At 33.1% G+C, this 21,398-nt stretch overlaps 1 protein-coding gene across 7 annotated transcripts in view; it reads right to left on the bottom strand.

The window, feature by feature from the left end:
* The window catches only part of LOC117166869 (KIF-binding protein), a 104,220-nt gene that overhangs the window by 35,120 nt on the left and 47,702 nt on the right, over nucleotides 1–21,398 (bottom strand). For 4 of the 7 annotated variants that reach the window (XR_004466316.1, XR_004466319.1, XR_004466320.1 and 1 more), the window contains one exon: nucleotides 8,735–8,888. The exons of 2 other annotated variants lie outside the window; for them this stretch is intronic. The gene's annotated coding sequence lies outside the window, so the exon portion shown is untranslated. Of the gene's footprint in view, nucleotides 1–8,734; nucleotides 8,889–8,978; nucleotides 9,574–21,398 lie in introns of those variants that run through there. One more of the 7 variants, XR_004466321.1, reaches the window with a different exon arrangement.

The raw sequence follows: 21,398 nt of genomic DNA, 5'->3' as shown, positions 1-21,398 counted from the left end.
TTTTGAAAATTAAAATTCGAAAATTTTTTCTAAAGCCTCCAGGGGACTTCGTTTTCGCACGAAAAAATTTTATGTGCGCTTATTGCATCCGGACCCACAATTATGCCAGTCAGCAGTAAGCAGACTGATGAGACTAGCTAAGTAATTCAACAGTCCCAGACCATTCTTAAACGTGATAGGGATTAAGAAATTCAAGAAAAATGGCAACGGCGATACTCCCCATTTAAGAAAGTGGTGCGCATTGCTCAGAATGGCAAACATCAGATGAAGAGGCCAGTTCTTCATCCGTGGAAGTTAGCAGTGAAGATGATGTTAACGATAGTGATAAAGATAAAGAAAAAGAGAATGAACATGACTATAGTGGTTAACATAAGAATGATGATTCTGAAAGTGACTTTTCCTCTGACTATGAAGTAGAAGCAAAAGAAACAGCAAAAATGTTTAAATACTTGGACGATCCAAACATATTAAAGATCGATTGCGGTTACTTTTACAATCACAAGCAGCTGGAAATAGAAATAATGCACATATAATCATTTAAACCATTAATGAAATAAGAGATGCTGGTATTAATAAATAATATGTTTTATTAGCTGACTTACAACAGTAGCGACCAAATGACTTTCAGATGTACCAATTGGCTCATACCCTAATTTTAAAGATTTAAATTGATCTCTTATTTAACGATATAAAAATACTAAGCGGGTAGCGAGGATTATTTTTATTAGCTCTACGCATGCGTAAATGGCGTAAAAGAGCGTATGAAAAGGATTACGGATTCTTTAAACTCGTACTATTTTTCTCTTATTGAAATCCTTTCGAGTAATTTTAACTGATTATTCAAATAAAGTACACTTTCATATTATTATAAAGTGAATTGTTATTATTGCTAATTGAGAGATCATCCAATCACATAGACTTTGATTATCGCTAAAATTTACTTTAACTTATCAGAAGTGGGATTATCTCAGCTTCATTTTTCAAGTATCAAAGTGGATTCTTGAAAAGTATAATCGGTCTCCTTGCGTGTATAGACGAGTCCATTAACCGAGCGTCCCCGGACGAGTATAATAGCGAAGCGTCAGTGGACGAGTTCAATATCAAAGGGTCTGTGGATGAGTCGAGTGTTCGGTCGGTTACAGAAGTACGGGATAAAGAAAGGTGGAATGTTCGAAATGGAAACTTTTGGACCGAGAGACAAAGTGCGACAATAAGTGGAAATTAAATTTTGCGGTGTGAAAAGTGAATAAGAGACTATGTCGGATCACAGTAAGAGGGAAGATGAGAGGAGCTTTCGTGGATTTCCCAACAGCGAAGAGGGCGAGGTTCAGGATTATCCGTGCGATGACCCGGGTGACCAGGATAGCTCTTCGAATTCAGATGAAGAGGATGCGACAGAAAAAACTGTGGTAAATATCGACGTACACGAAGCACCTAAAAACCAACAAAACTCGCAACTTGGTGCAAAAATCAGCGCTAACAAGACGAACGATGAGAATGTTAAAAGCGCTGAATATAACCCAATGGATGTAATAAATTTGTCTCTGAGAGAGAATCGCAAACAAGAAGTTTTGATGTTGAACGTATTGAAAGGTTTCGCAGACGCTAATATAAATGCCAACTCTCGGACCTGATAGTGCTTCGGTGATGCCGTCTTACCACATTCTGGCTAATCTAAGTCGAAATATCGCTGACTTTACGGCTGAAGAGTGAAGTATTTTGACTCGAGAATGGCTTCAGAACATCAAGTGTATGAAGGAACTTCACAGCTGGCCCGAAAGCTTTACTCTGGAGACTGCGAGATCACATCTTAGAGGAGCATATTACTGGTTCAAAGTCCATTCTAAAGAAGTAAAATCCTGGAATGAGTTCCAAACAGTTTTTGGAAAAACATTTGTAAAAGCAGAAAGCACTACTACACAATGGAAGAAAATGACCGAACGTTCACAACGTGGAGACGAAAGCACTGCAGCGTATTTTCACGAAAAAGTGAAATTATGCCACGACGTTAAATATAACTTTAAGGGCACGAACGAGCAAGTATTGGTGGGGTTGTGGTCCCTCGACTTGTGTGTGTCTTTAGCTTCGAAGGACCATCATAATTTTGATGACTTGCTACACGATATTACAGATTTAGAACTCCTGACCTACCAAATGACTGAACGAATTCGAAGTCAAAAGGATTCGACCACTCCTAAAAAGAATCTGAGTGCTAATTCGTCTACGCGGAAACCAGCAGAAGGGAAAAAGTTCGAAACTGACGGCCGCAAACCTGTGGAGGAGAAAAAGTTCGAGTCTGAGGGACTTAATCCTGATCGTCGTCCACCGTTGAAAAGTGCACCGGGAGAAGTAAAGTGCTATAATTGCTCGAAATTCGGTCATATATCGTAAGACTGTCCAGAGCCGCGAAGGGAATTAAAATGTTTGAAGTGCAACGGCAGCGGTCACACGCAGAGGCACTGCACTGTCTCGACTGCGAATAAGAAGCCAGAAATGAACATGATCAGTGTTGATCGCGATCCAACGATTCAAAAATATATTAATTAAGCTTTAGTTGACGGAGTGTTACGCGATGTATTCGTTGATCCCGGAGCGTCTGATTGTACCATTAAAGCTACAGTTGTTTTATCAGAAGGACTTGAAATGATACGCGATAACGCAATATTCCAAGGTTTCGGTTCTCAAAAGAATAAAAAGAATTCGCCCGGAATTGTGTATTTAGATATCTCAGTGGATGATATGTTTCTCGAAAAAGTTAGTTAATCGCAAAAAAGGTGTAAAACTTCCGGCACATTCTATTAATGTCATCAGTGTGAGCAGTACGGAAAACGATCATGTACTCCCAATTTTCAGTTTCAATAACTACAAAAAGAACATTATCAAAGGTAGTAGAATCGAAAAAGGTGAATAATCGGAGGTCCCGACTACGGAGTCAGCTGTTTGCAGAGAACCAATCAAGTTAGAAGAACTTCACATCGGAAATTACAGAATCAAGGAAAATTTAGAGGACCTTGTAAGTGTGATGAATGAGTATCGCGAAACTGTATCGAAGAATATTTCCGAATTAGGATGTACGGATCTGAATTAAATGCGAATAACGGAGAAATCCGGAAATAAGCCGGTAAGTAGCAAAGCTTATTCCGCTTTTATTAAAGAGCGCCAAACGCTGAAAACTATAATTAAAGAATTAAAAGAAGAAGGGAATGCCACCGAGACTAATTCTTCTAATGCGAGTATAGTTTTATTGGTTAAAAGAGCGAAGGGCGAGCCAGGAATAGTCGTAGACACGCATTTATTACACAAGACCTTGCGAATGGTTATTTGCAGGTCCCGATTGCGAAAGATTTATTTTAATTACTTCAGACGATTCGGGGGAATACACGCTTTTGATATTTCGTCTTATGAATGTCCCATTTTATTTTTCAAAATTGATGTCAAAAGTTGTTGAATCACTGAGAGCATTGTATTCTTTTTTATATAGATGACATCTTGATAGTTGGAAAATTTTGGCCAGATCTGAGAGAAAAACTTATCGTAGTCCTTAAAGCATTGAAAAATGCGAATCTCACGATTAATGTGTCTGAATGTGCTTTTCTCCAACAACATGTAAAATATTTAGGATTTATGTTTTCAAAGGGTGAAATCGAACCGACTGATTCAATGATAAGTTGAATTATTAATTTTCCGGCCCCGTCTGATGCACACGAGCTTCGAAGATTTCTAGGTCTTGCGGGACTTTTAAGACGCTTTGTTCACAAGTTTGCAGAAATTGCCGACCCATTGTATGCTTTGTTGCGAGATAACGAACATTTGCAGTAGAATGTAGAGAGAAATAAATTTTTTAATATATTAAAACAGATTTTGTCGAGTAAACCGGTTTTACAGATTTTCAATCCAAAAGCTCTCACCGAAATTCTCACAGATGCGAGCACGAAAGGCTTAGCGACTATGCTTTTTTAGAAACCTTCACACAAGAAGTTACCATTCTAGCAAATTAGAGGTGCTTGCAATCGTTGGGGCGGTGTCACGTTTACGTTCATTCTTTATCAATATTCCGTTCAAGGTCATAACTGATTGTCAGGCAATACTCTATCTAAGCACACAAAAGACTAAAAATCCGCAGATTATTAGATGCTCTAATCTACTAAGCGAATTTAAGATTGTTCACCGAGCGGGGGAAAAAATGCCTCATGTCGACGCGATGAGTCGAGCTCCTGTCAAAACTGACGAGTGCCAAAGCGAAATGGAGGAACGAATGCGTGGCGTATTTTCGATATTTAACCCTGAAGACAAAATTTTAATGTACCAATACGTAGACGAAAAATTGAAGCGTAAGCGTGAAATTTTAAAGAAACCAGCGAGCGAGTGAACCAAATACGAAAAAAGCGAAGTAAAGGATTATGAATACCGAAAAGAAATTCTCTATAAACGCGAAAATAATAAATTATTATATATAATTCCCGGCAAATTTCGAAAAAGTATGGTTATCCGATACCAAGATTCACAATGTCATACTGGATTGGAAAGTACTTTCGGTTAACTGCGCGAATTTGTTTACTTTCCTTATATGCGTCGATATGTAAAACAACAAATTTGAATATGTCTACAGTGCATGTTAACGAAGGCCAAAACAGGTCTACAAGCTGATCAATTAAATCCCATCCCTCCGGCGAGTCTTTTTCTGTGATTAATTTAGATCACAAGGGTCCTTTTGTGACTACCTCGCGAAAGAACAAGTATGCTCTTGTCGTGACAAACAACCTGACAAGATTCGTTTACATGCGACCAGTCAAAGATACGAAGGCCAGGATTGTTATCAGAATGTTAGAAGACTTTATTTTAGAGTACGGAGCGCCAATGAGATTTGTGACCGACCGTGAAGCATGTTTCACCTCAGACATCTTCAGGGAATTCTGTGAAAAACATGGGATCCATCATACTCTTAACTCACCACGCCACCCACAGGCTGATGGGCTGGTGGAACGAACCAATAATACGCTGATTCCCGCAATTCAAACAAGTTTACGTCATGCGGATGGAAATGATTGGGACTTGCGCTTAAAGGAAGTACAACGGAACTTGAATGAATCACTCAACCAGACGATACGGAAAAGTCCCTATGAACTACTTTTCGGTTATGTCAACAGTCACGACGAAGGTGAACTACGAAAACTGACTATAGAGGACGAGTCCACATACACTCGACCGGAAGTCCTTCAAGAAAAAGCTCGCGAAAATATCCTCAAAGAGCAAACTTGTTATAAAGCCAGGTATGACAAGAACCACACTCCGAATGTGATCTTCGCCGTTGGAGATATCGTCGTGATGAAGGATGCGGTAACTCCAACAGGGCAATCAAGAAAGTTGCAAAAACGATACCGAGGTCCACTCGTTATCACCAAAGTGTTACCTGGGGACACTTATAGAGTCGCAGTGATAAAACTAGATAATCGTGGGCGTTGATATACCGCAACCAGCCATGCAAGTCAATTCAAATTTGGATCCCACCACCTGCTGAAGAAAACGAGAACAACGGATAAGCGTTTCTTTGTATTCATTTTCAGAATTTATTTTCACTTGCACCCTGAAGCTTCTGTTTAGCTCGAGGACAAGTAAATCTATTCTAGGATGGCCGAGTGTTAAGGATTTTAATTTATCTCGTATTCAACGATATAAAAATACTAAGCGTGTAGCGAAGATTATTTGTATAAGCTCTGGGCATGCGTGAACGGATTCTTTAAACTCGCACTATTGTTTTCTTATTGAGATCCTTTCGAGTAAGGTTACCCAGGCCATTCCTAAACGTGATGGGGATTAAGAAATTCCAGATAAATGTCAACAGCGATACTAGCCATTTAAGAAAGTGGTGCGCATTTCTCAGGGTAGCAAACATAAAATAAAACCATATATTAAGAAGCAGAAGGTAGTGGAAAAAGAATTTGGTGAAGAGGCCAGTTCTTCATCCCTGGAAGTTAGCAGTAAAGATGATGTTAAAGATGGTGATAAAGAAGCAGAAAAAAAAATGAAGATGATGATGATGGTGAAGATAAAAATGATGATTTTGAAAGTGACTTCTCTGATTATGAAGTAGAAGCAAAAGAAACGGCAAAAATGATAAAATACTTGTAATATCCAAAAATATTAGTAGATCGATTACGGTTACTTTTACAATCACAAGCATCGGAAAATGGAAATAATGCACACAGAATCATTTCAACCATTAATGAAATGATAAATGCTGGTGTTATTAGATAATATGTTTTATTATCTGACGTTAACACCTTAAAAGTTAGTTTAATTATTTTAACTACCGAATAAACATTTGTTCTATTTGGTTAAAGGTTCCCTGTAATTAATTTAAAACCACTTATAAATTAGCCTAAACCATAGTAAGCAAGTATGAAGTGATATATATTAAATAAATCTACCTTCTTAGGTACACATGTATATTTCTTCACTCCACCCAAACTTGAATCATATTAGTTATTTTAAATAAAGATGAGGCTTGACATATGTTTTAAGATTTTAACAGTTTATTTGAGGATTATAATATTTGAATATCTGCTTCTCCTCATCTTCTTCATACTCCCTGCCTCCCCTTCCTCCTCATTAATGAACTTGATTAATTTGGGGGCCGTTCGATACAACACATATCAAATCTACACGTGCTATGAACTCTGCACATTACGCATAAACGTCGAGTCTACACATTTAAATCCGCACATGCAAGTCTCCACGCTTAACTCTACAACTTTTTATAAATTAATTTGTTAAGACTGTACACATTAAATTATACACGCTAAAACCCTGCACATTCAACTCTGCACACTAACCTTGAAAATTGGGAACCTCCAACATTAAAGTCTACACAAATAAACTTCTCACGTTAAACCCAATTGTGTCTCTATCAACGCGTTCTCTTATTTGTTTTATCGAGCAAGAGGAATTTTAGAATTGATCAACGTATGGTGTGAAATGAGTCTTTCAAGGTGACAAGGTGACATATCATTGATGGTATTTACAAGAAGCTTCGAATACAAGTTGACCCTCACTCTTAATAGAGTGACGTCAGATATCATATCATATCCTATTTTTATTTTTGGGTGAAAAATATTTTAATTCACGGATTCAAGTATTGATTTTCAATGTCGATAGTGAGAATCAGATACAACACTGTAATTCGTACGTCAGCACAAGGAGTGAAAACAATCTCACAGTCTTCTGTGCTCTAGCCGCAAGTTTGCTAATTGTACGGAAAAGTGGTCCAGAACGTTCCCTGCTTATCTACTCCCATGAAAAACATAATGTAAAATGATATTACAAATAATTGCTACTGATATATGTTTCAAATGCACATGACACTTGTGGAAAATATATAAACAATATATTTTTCACCAAAAATTGTGCTTGAAAATCCTCGAGTAAAGTGACACCAGAGAAATACGACTAATATATTGTTTACGTGTAATTCCACGTGTGAAATGATACTTGAGATATATTTAGCCAATTTATTTTGACTTGTAAATTAGCGTGTAAAATGAAGCTCCAAAGAAATCCAACTGATATATTTTTATACGTGTATATCCACGTATAAAATGACATTTAGAGAAATCCGACTGATATATTTTTCACGTGTAACTCCACGCATAAAACGATACTTGAGACTAATATGGCCACTATATTTTTCACGTATAAATTCGCGTGGAAATCTTCGTATAAAATAACACTTTGAAGAAATCCGACAAATATATTTTTCATGAGTAAATCCACGTGTAAAATTGTACTTGAGAGAAATTTGACCAATGTATTTTGAACGCGCGAATTCGCGTGGAATTCCACGTGTAGAATGATACTTCAGACAAATTTGGCCAACCAGAAAATGCACATATTGAGCACTCTGCAGCGTATCCTTATAGTATCCACATAGTATCCCATCCGTGACATGCAACAAAAACTAAAAAAACAGCAAGATGGGCATTTAACTTATTGCTATTCGGATTCTACATTAAATTTTACATTAAAATGTGACGGAGTAATGGCAATAATATTTTTGAAGCGTTGAACATTTAGAAAAAATGTAATTAACTTCTGCTGATGGGGCTTCAAGCGTATGCATATTCGATTCAGTAGTATGACGACGTTGAAGTTTGCGACAGATATGGATTTCAAAGTTGTGTAATTAATTTTTTAAAAACTAAGAGTCGCATCAAAAAAGTAAAAACACATCTGGATTCGTCTCAGAAATATCTCGATGTGCATTTTTTGTTTTATTGTTTAAACAATTTTTTAAACAATTACGCCATTTGTTATTTTTCTGCAATTGTTATAAGCAAAGTATGCATTAGGTCGAAAACCCAAGTGCACCAATGCATTCAGCTCGAAAAAATCGAGATGTGCATTCTTTTGTTTTTTCGTAAACCCATTTTTTAAACAATTGGAGCATTTGTTGTTCAGCGCTCTGTTGCTCTGTGCCCGTAGATATGGATTTCAAAGTTGTGTAATTAATTTAAAAAAAGCGAAGAGTCGCATCAAAAAAGTAAAAACACATCTGGATTCGTGTCGGAAATATCTCAATGTACATTTTTTGTTTTTTTGTTTACACAATTTTTTAAACAATTACGGTACTTGTTGTTTTCCAGGTTTAGAACATTAATGAAAGAAAGCCAAAAGTTTGGTTTCTTTACACAACATCTGTAGGGTCATTAGTTTATACAAAAATGGCCTTATTTATTACCTGTGACTGAATTGCAGTTATAGTTTTCACACTTCAGAAAATATTTCCAAGTTCCAGAAGGTTTGTACCTGTAATTAGGTTTCAGTTATGCTTTTCCCATTCAGGGATAGGATTGTTCTGTTCTTCAGTCTGTGGTTAGCTTGTCTGCAGGCACCTGCGGATAAAGTGACAGTACTTTAAAATTAAAATTATTTCTTGTAAGAAAGGTCCTACTAAGTATTAATGTGAAGTGTTTCATTGCCACCTGATTGTTAGAAATCCTGAGATATGTGCTTTTCTTTATGTGGATTATCGGTAGTCTTCTCAAACGGTAAGTACTCAAAAAACACAATAGGTGCAATTATTTTGAAAGCGAAATTGTAGTAATTGCAAAGTTTTTTTAAAACCTTTTGTCCTGATTTTTAGGACCGATTTCTTTCATAGTTCCATGTTCTTCGCCTTTACTGTCAAATACCTAGCAGACGAAACTTTTTCATTGAAAAATCTTCGGATAAAGTGACAGTGGTGTAAGCTGCAAAATAAGCACGGATGTGAAGTGTTTCATTTCCACCTGATTGTTAGAAATCCTGAGATACGTGCTTTTCTTTATGTGGATTATCGTGTGTCTTCTTTAAGGCTAAGTACTCTTAAAACACCATACATTTTTATGTGATCACATTAGAAATATTCGGAATCAATCACATGATGAACTTTATTATTCTCAAGCACTCGTTAATGTTTCTTTTGTACAACGTATGGGTAATTTTTTAGTATATGCAAAGCAGGTAAATGTCTCAGAAATGATAGCTCTTATCTTTTCATTTGTTTACAATAAAGTGCGCAAAGGAATTGAAAATGTGTATTGATGCCTTAAATAGATAATGAGAATTTGATTACCGCACGCTGAAAGAAAACCAAATAGACGGTAGGATACAATGTAAGAATCAAATCCCGGAAATATATAATTAATTACAAAAAAATGAAATAGCCAGTAAGCAGTTTTTCTTATCAAAGGCAGAATACAACAAAAAATTGAAGAAAAATGTAAGTGAATTTGAAAAGAATCTCATGAACTGGATCAAAATAAATAAGAGACCGGTAAATATCTTAGGTCAAAATTTGTAAAGATTGTAAGAAACTATTATGTGTTTTCTGAAAAACAACGTAAAATTACAACGACACATGCGTTCGTACATTTTTTTGGAACTTCGAAAACATATCGAACATCAAGTTGCATAGAGCAAAAATGCACGCGGCTATTTCATTTTTTTGTATAATTAATTATATCTTTGCATCATTAGATTGTTACATTGTATCTTGCCGTCTCTTTAATAATATTTCGGCTTGCAGTAGTCAGATTCTGATTATATATTTAAGGCATCAATACTCACTTTACATTTCTTTGGACAGTTTAATGTAAAAAAATAAAAAGAAACGAGGCAGATAATTGGTCATCACCCAACTCGCATTGATACCTGCTTAAGTGTACCCCCTCAATTGCTATCCCTCACTTGCCTCTATCCAGTATATCTCGCGTCGAATTAGGGACGGACATACAGAGATCTTGAAATTAGTGTCCATTGTACTTATAATCTATTTTTAAAGTTATAAAAGTGAGATTTGAATGCAATTTTTGTTGAATTATTCTGCATATTACATTCGTAATATTATTCGTATAGAAAATTTTAAGAATATTTCAAATACATGTTTGATTTCCGTAAATAAATAAATAATATTTTTTCATTTTCCAATTAAAAATAAACATGTCTGTAAGTTGAAAAATAAAAAAATTCTGTGTTTCATCATTTGTACAGATCGAAAGTTTTAAAAACATGACGCTTAATTTTCAATGCTCTAAATTGAGGAATGAACTAACCAATTAAAATTTTTTTCAAATTATATAATTTTTAACAATTTTCGGTGAGAAGCATTAAAACTTCAAAGGTTACAATTTTTTGTAATGAACACTTTTTAAATTAAAAGATAAATTTTTTTTATTTGAAATTGTCATCAATTAATTGTTGTTCAATTGTTATTTATACATCAAAATTTGTTTTGAAATGTTGTTAAATATTCTCTCAAAATTAAATTTCTAAGATGAAAACCTATTCTTAATTTTCATAGGAGTCTCAATGAAATTTTCGTATACAATTTTATATGTACTTATTTGGACACTTTTAACCTAGTGAATTATTGTTTAAATTCTCTCAAAACTTCTGAATATTGTTCAAAACGATTCGAATTTTTCCTACAATTTGTAATAAAACCTGCAAAATTTGGAAAATGCCTGAAAATCTTTCAGATTTTTTTTACAATTTTGGAAATCTGTATAAATCTTTTCAAAAATATTTTGAAGACTATTGACGAGTTTCATACAAAATAGTCCAATTTTTTGTTCAGAAATATGAATGTTCATTAAAAATGTACATTTTCAAATCAAGAAAATAGTTTAGTTTTTAATAATAAAGTTGAATATAAATATTTATGTAAAGTTTCCACCAAGAAAAATAATCTTCTATCAAGAAACAAGACTTTTTCATATACGAATTTGTAACCAAATAATAGAATTGTCAACTAAAAAAAAAGTGCAAACATAAATAAAATAGTTCAACTTTAAGTTTAAAAATCAATTTTTGAAAGAAAAAAAAACGACTTTTTAATGGAAAATATTTTAATTTGCAACCAAATTAGTATTCATATAATGAATATATAAAAAAACAACAAATATTACACAAATAACATTGTAAGAATTTCATTTTTATCAAAGATTTTTTGTAATCTTCGAATTTTAGAGTTATAAATTCCATGTGAAAAAATTTTAAAATGGAACCAAAAGGGACAACTGCTTAATTTTATCTCGGGGAATTCGGCAAATGAAATTTACGATTTCTGTTCACAATATCCAGTTTAAATATTTCAGGTACGCCAGCCTTTTAAGATATAATCATTTGACAGATAATTGGCATGTATTTCTTTACGTAAGGTCACATTTAATATTCAAAAGGGGACAGTGTTTGCTTTAAATCCATAAATTATTATCATTCTATTCTTATGGTTAATGAGTGGAAAAACCACCTGTCAAACAGTCTGGCAAGATGTATCCCAATATATATCCGAAGAGATCTTCAATCACAATAAATCTATTTCAAAATATTAGAACAATATAAATATTAGAAGGATCTTGAGAATTGTAAAGTGTATATAGACTGCTGGGCAGTCATAAATAATATAATACGAATTAGATAATAAAAATTTGGGCTACCTAGCATGGGAATTAGGCGTTCCCCCTCCCCCAGGCGTCCGGCTTTCAGCGCCTTAGACGAGTGGGCGTGTATACTTAAGATCCATTGTGACTACTACCGCATTGAACTTGTTTGTACATATTGTCTCTAAATTACTCTAATTTCGAAAGCTTAAAATTTAAATCTATTCTGTTTTGAAACTAAATTTCAGTCCATTACAACTAAAGTAGATACATTGTCAACCAAAAATTTAATAGTTTAATTTTCAGTTAATCAAATTAATGTTTAACCAGAGTTGAAATTTCAACAAAAAGTAATGAAATATGCAAATGAAAGAGTTACACTTGTATTTAAAAGAAAGCAATTTTACTAACAAATGTTACATTTTTTCATAAATTAATGAATTTTTAAATAAAATAATGAATCTTTAACTGGAATAATTGAATTTTCAAGCTATTAGGTTATTTTTTAACTTAAATGACGAAATATTTAACTAGAATAAGTGAATTATTGACCAAAGAGATGAATTTGTAACTATGTATTATTTAACTGGCATAGTTAACTGGAATAGATCCATTATAAACTAAACAAATTCAATTTTCACAAAATAGTTTAACTTTTAACTGAAATAGTTTAATTTTAAACCAAAAATAGAGATTTTAAAGCAAGAAGATTAATTTTCAAACGAAAGGATAATGAAATTGAATAGTTAAATTTTCAGCTAATCAAAGTAATGTCAAAAAAATGATAAATTTTTATTCAAAATAATCGAAAATCAAGCAAAGTAAAGGATTTTCAACTAAAATAATGAGTCTTCAATCCCAATGTATCAATTTTAAAACAAAGAGATGCATTTTTAAGGGCGAAAGATGATTTGCTCACCAAAAATTTAATAGTTAAAATTTCAGTTAATGAAATGAGTGCCTAACGAAAGAGTTACATTTATAATATAAATTTTTTACCAAGTGATTCTTTATATTGAATACTTATATTTTTAACCAAAAAGATAAATTTGTTACCAAGATGGTTAATTTATACAAAAAAGAACAACAATTTTGAATGGTGAAAGTTTTGTTTGTCCCGTTCCTACACAATTTTTGCCTTCACAAACTATATTGTACACGAGTACACTGATTATATTTCTCCTACAGAAGATTTTTTCTATGAAAAATGTTTTCCACACAAAATTTAATACTGTTATATTTTCCTGTCCAAAACTTTTTCTACACAGATCATTTTCTACACAGAATGTAATATTGCCTAATAGTTTTATTTTTTTCCCACACAAAATATTGTCTAAACAAAACATTTTCTACACAGAATTTAATACTGTTATATTTTTCTTGCACAAAATTTGTTCTACACAAAATATTTCGTACACAAAATTTAATATTGTTTAATACTTTTATTTTTTTCCTACACAAAATATTTTCTATGCAGAATAAAATAGTCACATTTTATTCTCAAGATAGTCTCTACATAACATATTCAAAAAAGTACATACAATATTTTTTACAAAAAGTAGATCCCACACAAGATGAAATGAATATAGTTTTAATTGAAATCTTGTTTCTGCAACATAGTAAATATTCTGAGTTAACGCACACATGAATATTCTACACACAAGCATTAGTGTGAAACTTTTCCTACATAAAACATGTTTTAAATTGTGTAGGAACAGTGTTGCTCCAGTTTTGCTCCAGTGTTGTTGTATGTACAAAATGCCTGTTTATCTTCACTCAGAATATTTGCTGTATAGCAGTAACAAGATTTAAATCAGAACTATAATTATTTCCTCTTGTGTAGGATCTACTTTTTGTAAAGAATATTTTATGTACTCTTTAATATCTTATGCAGAATATATGTTGTGCAGAAAAATATTGGACATTATATTTTTGGGTAACAATTTTTAGAGCCTATCTTGATAATAAAATATTACTATTTAATTCTGTGTAGGAAATATTGTGTGTAGAATAATTTAGTGTAGGATAAATATAATAGTATTAAATTCTGCGTAGGAAACATTTTGTGTAGGAAAGGTTTTGTGCAGGAAAAATATGATCAATATAATTGTGTACAACAAATTTTGTGAAGAACAAAACAGTGTAGGAACAGCACTTTCATTTTCATCAAAAGAGTTTCACTTTCAACCAAGTAATTTAAGTTTTATTTAAAAAGATTAATTTTGAATCAAAAACGTAGTATTAGATATTTCAAACTGAAAAATACGACTTTTCAGCATATGTTGAATTTCCAAGTAAGAAATATTTTTTAATCACAGAAAAAAAATTTCGCAGAAATTGTTAAATTATAAAGAAAATAAATTAATTTTCAATTAGGAACTTGAATTTTCAAATGAAACAGTCTATCTTTAAAGAGAAATAGAACAGTGAAATTTCATTTAACGAAATTAATTTTAAAGAACAACAAAGAGAAAGAATTTTCGGCGAGGTCCAAGTGATTTTTTTTTATTCTTATGTAAAATGATGCCCTGATTCCAAAACCGTGTAGCAGAATTCTGGCAAATGTGCCGTTCTCAAGATATTCGCAATTAATTATTTTTTTATCAACGTTTGATTAAACATTTAAAATTTGAAATTTTTTTTCTCCTCCTGTTAGACAAGCTCATGAGAAACAATAGTTGTTTCGGTGTTTTTTCGCTATGACGAATATTTATTGCACAAAATTAATTAACGTGTAAAATAAATTATAAAAATACTTTGATCAATAATCAAAAAAGTATTCCATGGATGGAAAAAAGTAAGGATATTTTGAAAGTGCCAACTGAAATACACAATTTTGTAATGAACACTGTTCCTCTAAAGTTAATAATTTGCAAAATAACAAAGCTTTTGTTATAAGTCATTTTATCACGTTACAACAAATAATAATTTTTCATTGAGCGAATTTTTATTAGAGGCAAAATTTCTGCAAGAAACTATACTCACATACTTGATAAATAAAAGTTTATCCGAAATGATCATTAAATTGTTAAAATTTATGCAAATTGGTATGATTGTTTAATTTGTTCACTTTGAGTTGATGTAATTCTTTTCAAAAGAGATAAAGGTATGAAAATTGGTGTGCTCATTCTGTGGAGCAGTACTAATATTGTGGTATAAGCGAAAATTTCAACATTTAAATATAAGGACCCACATAATTGTTTAAACTTTGAGGGCCTATCTCTGCTTCTGCTTGTGGTAGAAAGACGGGATAAAAACTGAAAATTTTCCGATTAGTGAGGTTGTAAACTGGCCAGCAGGCCAAGGCGCGCAAATGGCTGGCAGCCCCTAGACACAGTCGCAGGGACCGTAGATGCTATGCAAGGGTTACGGGGGCACACTGAAGCTGTATTATAGAATTCGACAACGTAAAAATGAATCATTCACTCTATCACAGAATAAATATATACCAACATACAACTTTTTAAACAACTGTTATTATTCTAAAAGTTTCATTGTGAACTTTGTGATTTTATTCATTACTTATATATTTCACTTTATCATTATATATACAATGGTTAAAAGCGTGTGAATTTTTCGTAATTTATATTTACATAATAATATAATAATTTCATGACAACGTATAGTAATAATATTTGCAAACAACGATTGTGTTCGTAAATGAAGGGTACAATTTTTAAAGGGTGCAACTAAACAAATTTTGAAACTTAAAACTTACATATTCATAAGCATTACATATTAACAGTTTTGTGACCAAATTATTTTCATCTTCTTCACGAGAGGCTGCAAAAAATATGAAGTTCATTTTTTATGAGGAATTGAAATTGAAAAATCGTTGAAAAGTTGAAAAAATTGAGATATAATTCCTCAGGACTGAACGCTTCTTTTCTATTGCAATAAAGTGCAATAAATATTTCGGAAATAGATATTTCCGAGACGAATCCAGATGTGTTTTTACTTTTTTGATGTGACTCTTAGTTTTTTTTATATTAATTACACAACTTGGAAATTTATATCTACGGGCACGGAGCAACAGAGCGCTGAGCAATAAATGCTCTAATTGCTTAAAAAATGGGTTTACGAAAAAACAAGAAAATGCGCATCTAAATTTTTTCGAGACGAATGCATTGGTGCACTTGGTTTTTCGATCTGATGCATACTTTGTTTATAACAATTGCAGAAACATAACAAATGACGTAATTGTTTAAAAAATTGTTTAAACAAGAAAACAAAAAATGCACATCGAGATATTTCCGAGACGAATCCAGAGGTGTTTTCACTTTTTTGATGTGACTCTTAGTTTTTTTTAATTAATTACACAACTTTGAAATCCATATCTGTGGCAAACTTGAACGTCGTAAATTCTTAGTTACCGGCGGATAACGCCTATGAACACTTACTAAAAGAAGATGTGATTGAAGCCGCATTTTGCCCATTCAAATGATAGGTATTATAATTTTTAAAGTTTTTAAAGCTGAAAAAACTTTTGCAATTGCTCCGTGACATTGTAATGAAAAATTTAACGTAGAATCCGAATTGCCACAAATTAAATGTCGCTGTAGAATGTCCTTTCCTTTCACTTGGTCTGCTACGATTATTATATTATATATTATAGTTTTCACACTGAGTATTATTATGATTGACCGCACTGAAAAGTGATGGGACGGTCATATAATGTTCCTATTGTATTCGTCACGTACCGAGCGGGCAATTATTTACAGTACCCGGCCGCAACCAAACTGACTCCTGTTTCAGAATTTTCTTCAAATTATTAACACTTTTATACTAATATACTCAGGCGTGGATTTAATATAGGGTGTTACCCGGGCCATGGCCCAGGGCGGCAAACATTAAGGGGCGGCAAATTTTGAAATATTACTTTCTTTTATAAAGAAAATGATACAAAAAGGCAGCATTTTACGAATAGCCAGGGGCGGCGAATTCCCAAATGTGGGCCTGAATATACTACTTCTTCTTTATTCATAATGTGTCCCCTAAGGGTTTACATGACTTCCATTCCTTACAATCTTTCCGTTTACATCTATATATTTTTTACAATCTTATCCTTTCTATATATACAATTATTTACAACTATTTACATAAAGTCTTATATCTAGTTCCTGCGATAGCGCAATTTAGGACTTATTAGTAAGCGAGTGAGCGAGCTAACGAAAGCGAGAGTGCAAGCGAGAGAGAGAGTATGAGAACGCAAACGCATCTTAGTCTACTTATCTTTTACTTTATCCATTACTTTTATCCATTACTTACAATTTTCACGCTTCTAATCTAAGCGACTTCCGTTTCCTTTTTCTTTCACTTTCTTTATACCCCCATTTACCTTTTTCACGTGCATTCTTTCATTCTCCCTCATTCGCTCCCCTAGCACCCTCTAACTCCTTCATCCATTCTTCACCTACTCCATCTTCGCCTAGAATCTTAACCACATTTTCTTGCCAGCTTCCTTTATCTTCCATTCCTCTCCTACATCCTTCCCATACATGCTCCCATGTTTCCTCCTCCCATTCACATATTCTACACCTTCTGTTCTCTTCTTTTTCCCAGTACATCCCCATCCCAAATGTGGGCCTGAATATACTACTTTGAAGTTGAATTAAAAAATGTTGCCTGTTTTGGCGTATCTCATTCCATTTACAAGATACGTTATATTCACTCCAATATTAAACATCCAAAAGAAAAAGTTAGATATCTGAAATAATCTAAACCCGTAGATTCTGAATTTCTAACGTTCTCGTAGATAATTTCAAAAGTTAAAAATATTTTAATTTTGATTTTTAATCCCTTACAGCTAAACTAATTGGTAGTCTAGTCGCAGTGCTATAGACACACCGATTTTCACTAACACTATTGTATATACTACTAACATACCTTTTCAAAGACCTCACAGACTAGATTTATTGGGTGAAATAGCCTTCAAAAATTCAAGTCGTAACTTGAAGGGGAACCCAGATATAGAAAACTAGCGGTAAAGGTAGTGCTGAAAAAACAGCACTGAGTAGGCACTGATCAGTGCGGTTTCTTTGCTTCTTCAGTGCGTTTTCATCGTCAGGGATCTCTTTTTTTTAATGTTTAAAATTGGAATGAATATAACGTATTTCGTAAAGGGAATGAGATACGCTAAAACAGAAAAAATTGTCTAATTCAACTCCAAAATAGTATGTAAGTATATAAGTTCTAATTATAAAAAATTCATCAATTACAAAAAAGTGAATAATTTGAAGAAAAATTTTTTAAATCGAAAATGAACCCAATTTCTCTGACTATTTCTTGAGACCAAATCATTCAAATAGAGTCTGCAGAGAGCCTGAAACGGGGTAGGATGTCTCTGCGAATATTCTGAGATTTTCTGTCGGAATGGTTGAGAGAGGTTAGAACAAAACAAAACTTTTCCCGACAAAATGCACGTGTAAATCCACGTGGATATTTTCAGTAGGAATCAAAATTTGAATATTCGATTTCTTAAAAATGAAATTCAAAAAGCCGTTTAGAAAATCTTGTAGGGCCTTGAAAAAGTAACCTTTTTCTTTTCTTGCCTTTTTTCCATTTCACGCTTAGTTTGACTTCAAACGCTCATTTTCGTTTGGGCTTTTTGATTTTGAAAATGCTATAACTTTCGTAATTTTTATTTCATTAAAAAAAGTCATGGGGATACATTGTTCGTACTTTTTAGGACTATATATAGCTATCGATATAATTTTCAAGTCTTCAAAAAAGTGGTCACAAACATTTTGGAAAGGCTCTAAATTTTTGAATTTTTATCAAACATGGCAGTTAACGAACTCGATCTTTCTGTTTGGTTCCTGAAATTATATACCAAGGCACAATCCAATCCGATTCGTCTTTGGAAAGTTATCCGATATACAAACAACGACGATGACTTTTTTTTAACAAAATTCAAAATTTTTGTATAATATAAATAGCTGTTGATATAATTTTGAAATGCTGAAAAATGTGATCTCAAATGTCACAAAAATTTTGAAAAAGCTCAAACTTTTTTAATTTTCATCAAAAATGGCTGGTAAACTAACTCGATTTTTCCTTTGGTTCCTCAAACTACATACCAAAGCACACTCCAATCAGATTAGTCTTACGAAAGTTATCCGATATACAGACGATGACAACGACTGACAGACACCCACATAAAAACTTTTTTTCTAACTCAGAAGGCCTCAAGCCGTCAACATTTGATGAAATCCGCGAATTTTAGTTTCCAGCCAAACCTAATACCTTCTCATTATGGTAAAGAAAGTAATACTTCATTATTTTTTGTGCGATGAAAATTTGAATTTTTGACTTTTTTCAACAAAATTCAAAAAGCTGTTTAGAAAATAATCAAGGGCCAGGAAAAGGTAACGTTCTTCTTCTCTGGACTTGTTCCTACTAACACTTTCTTTGTCTTCAAATGTTCATTTTCGTTTGGTTTATAGATTTTGAAAATACTTTAACTTTGCCCTGCCGATAGAAATCTCAGAGTATATGCTTAAGATTCTCAAGACCCTGAGAAGCTCTGAGAAATTCTCCGCAGGCACTTAGATATATTTAAAGATCCAGGTCCTTTCCGAAATAAAAATACGATCATAAATAACAAGCAGAGAAGCTGAAATTGAAATAAGAAGTCGATCATAAATAACAAGCAGAGTGTCTATCTCAACAGAGTAGCCAACAATCAAGGGTCCTTTGTTAAGCTTTCGGATTAAATTGTAGAACTGGATTTTTTAAATTTCATAGTTAACAACCTAAAACATAATAATTCCGAATCTACGGGTTTCGATGATTTCCGATATCTAACTTTTTTTTAAATCTTTAAAATTGGAATTAATACGTTTCTCGTAAATGGAATTAGATACGCCAAAAAAGACAAAATTGTTTAAATCAAATAGAAAATTGTATGTTAGTATATAAGTTAAAATTACAAATAAGTATAATAAGAAACTTCATCAAATAAAAAAAAAGTTTTAATAATTTGAAGAAAAAATTTAAAAAAGGAGAGTCGGGTTAGCGAGGACCAACTGCTGTAAATAACTACCCGCCCGTTACGTGACGAATACAAAAGGAAAATTATATCACCGTCGCATCACTCTTAACGGCATGTGATACTTCGTCGTGTGGTCAATCGGGTTCAGTTCCCCCGGCTTTTTTTTCTACAAAATGAAAATTTTTAAAAACTGAATTCGGAGATGCTATAAAATATCATAACGGACGTCCCCGGACTCTTTTTTGAGGGATAATAACAAAAAAATTTATTGTGCTAAATAAAAATCTTACGCGATATTTTGAGGTTTCGTCGTTTTTCATCTCTGCCTTTCCGATAATTTGAAAATTATTGATAAAATGAACTTTTTTAATTTCCTGCAAACAAGGTTATTTCCGGGAGATTAGTTACTATATTTATTTGTAAGTCCAAAGTTTCCGACCAAAAATATTGTGTAGTTTGGAAGTAACGCTCGGGAGAAATGTAACACATATAACCTCGAAATATACACACGGTGTTAGCAAAATCAAAATTTTTTTGAAAAATAAACACAAAAAAAGTGTGCGGGGACGTCCGTCAGCATGTTCGCTATCATTTCCCAGATTTTTAACGACGAAATATTTCTTATCCTAGGAAAAAAGCCGGGGGAATCTAACACTGAAAAAATCGATACTAATTCCTAAGCGCTATGCAAATTAAGCAAATTTTGCTAAATTAAAACTTTTTTTAATTAATTAAGGAACAGTAAAAGGAGCTTGAAAATGACCCAAATCTCTCTGACTATCTCTGAGACTAGATCATTTAAATCGAAGCTGCAAATAGTGTCAAACCGGCCAGGCTATTTCGCTTGAGAATACTCCCTTTTCCAGCGTGGGGGGAGGGGGGGGCAGACAGATAGACACTGACTTAGAACCTTTTTTTTCCCAAATCAGGGCGCCTCAAACGTCGACATTTGCTGAATTCCGCGAAAGTCAGTTTTCACAAAAAATTAATCCTTCTTATTACGGATGAGAATGTAATAATTCATTATTCTTTGGGCGAAGAAAATTCAAATGTTCTATCTTTTTCAAAAGAAAATTTGAAAAGTTGTTCAGAAAATCTTGTAGGGTCTTGAAGAGGTAACTTTTCTCTACTCTGGACTTTTTCCCATATTGCACTTTGTTTGGATTCAAATGGCCATTTCCGTTCGGTTTTTTGGATTTTGAAAATGCTATAACTTTGGTAATTTTTATATAATCAAAAAAAGTCATGCAGATAATTAGTCGATAGAATTTTCAAAACTTGAAAAAAGTGGTATCAAAAATGCGTATAAAGCTTTATCTTTTAGAAATTTTCATCAAAAATGGCTGGTTAAAGAACTCGATCATTCTTTTTGGTCCTTAATACTGTGTACCAAAGAACAATTCCAATCAGATTAGTCTTTCGAAAGAGATCTGGTATACAGACCACGAAAACGACGAAAACGACGACGACGGACCGTGTTTACGGTC

This window comes from Belonocnema kinseyi, chromosome 2, assembly GCF_010883055.1.
Source record: "Belonocnema kinseyi isolate 2016_QV_RU_SX_M_011 chromosome 2, B_treatae_v1, whole genome shotgun sequence".
NCBI lineage: Eukaryota > Metazoa > Arthropoda > Insecta > Hymenoptera > Cynipidae > Belonocnema > Belonocnema kinseyi.
The sequence above is the reverse complement of the archived record's forward strand: the minus strand, read 5'-3'. Positions and strand labels throughout refer to the sequence as shown.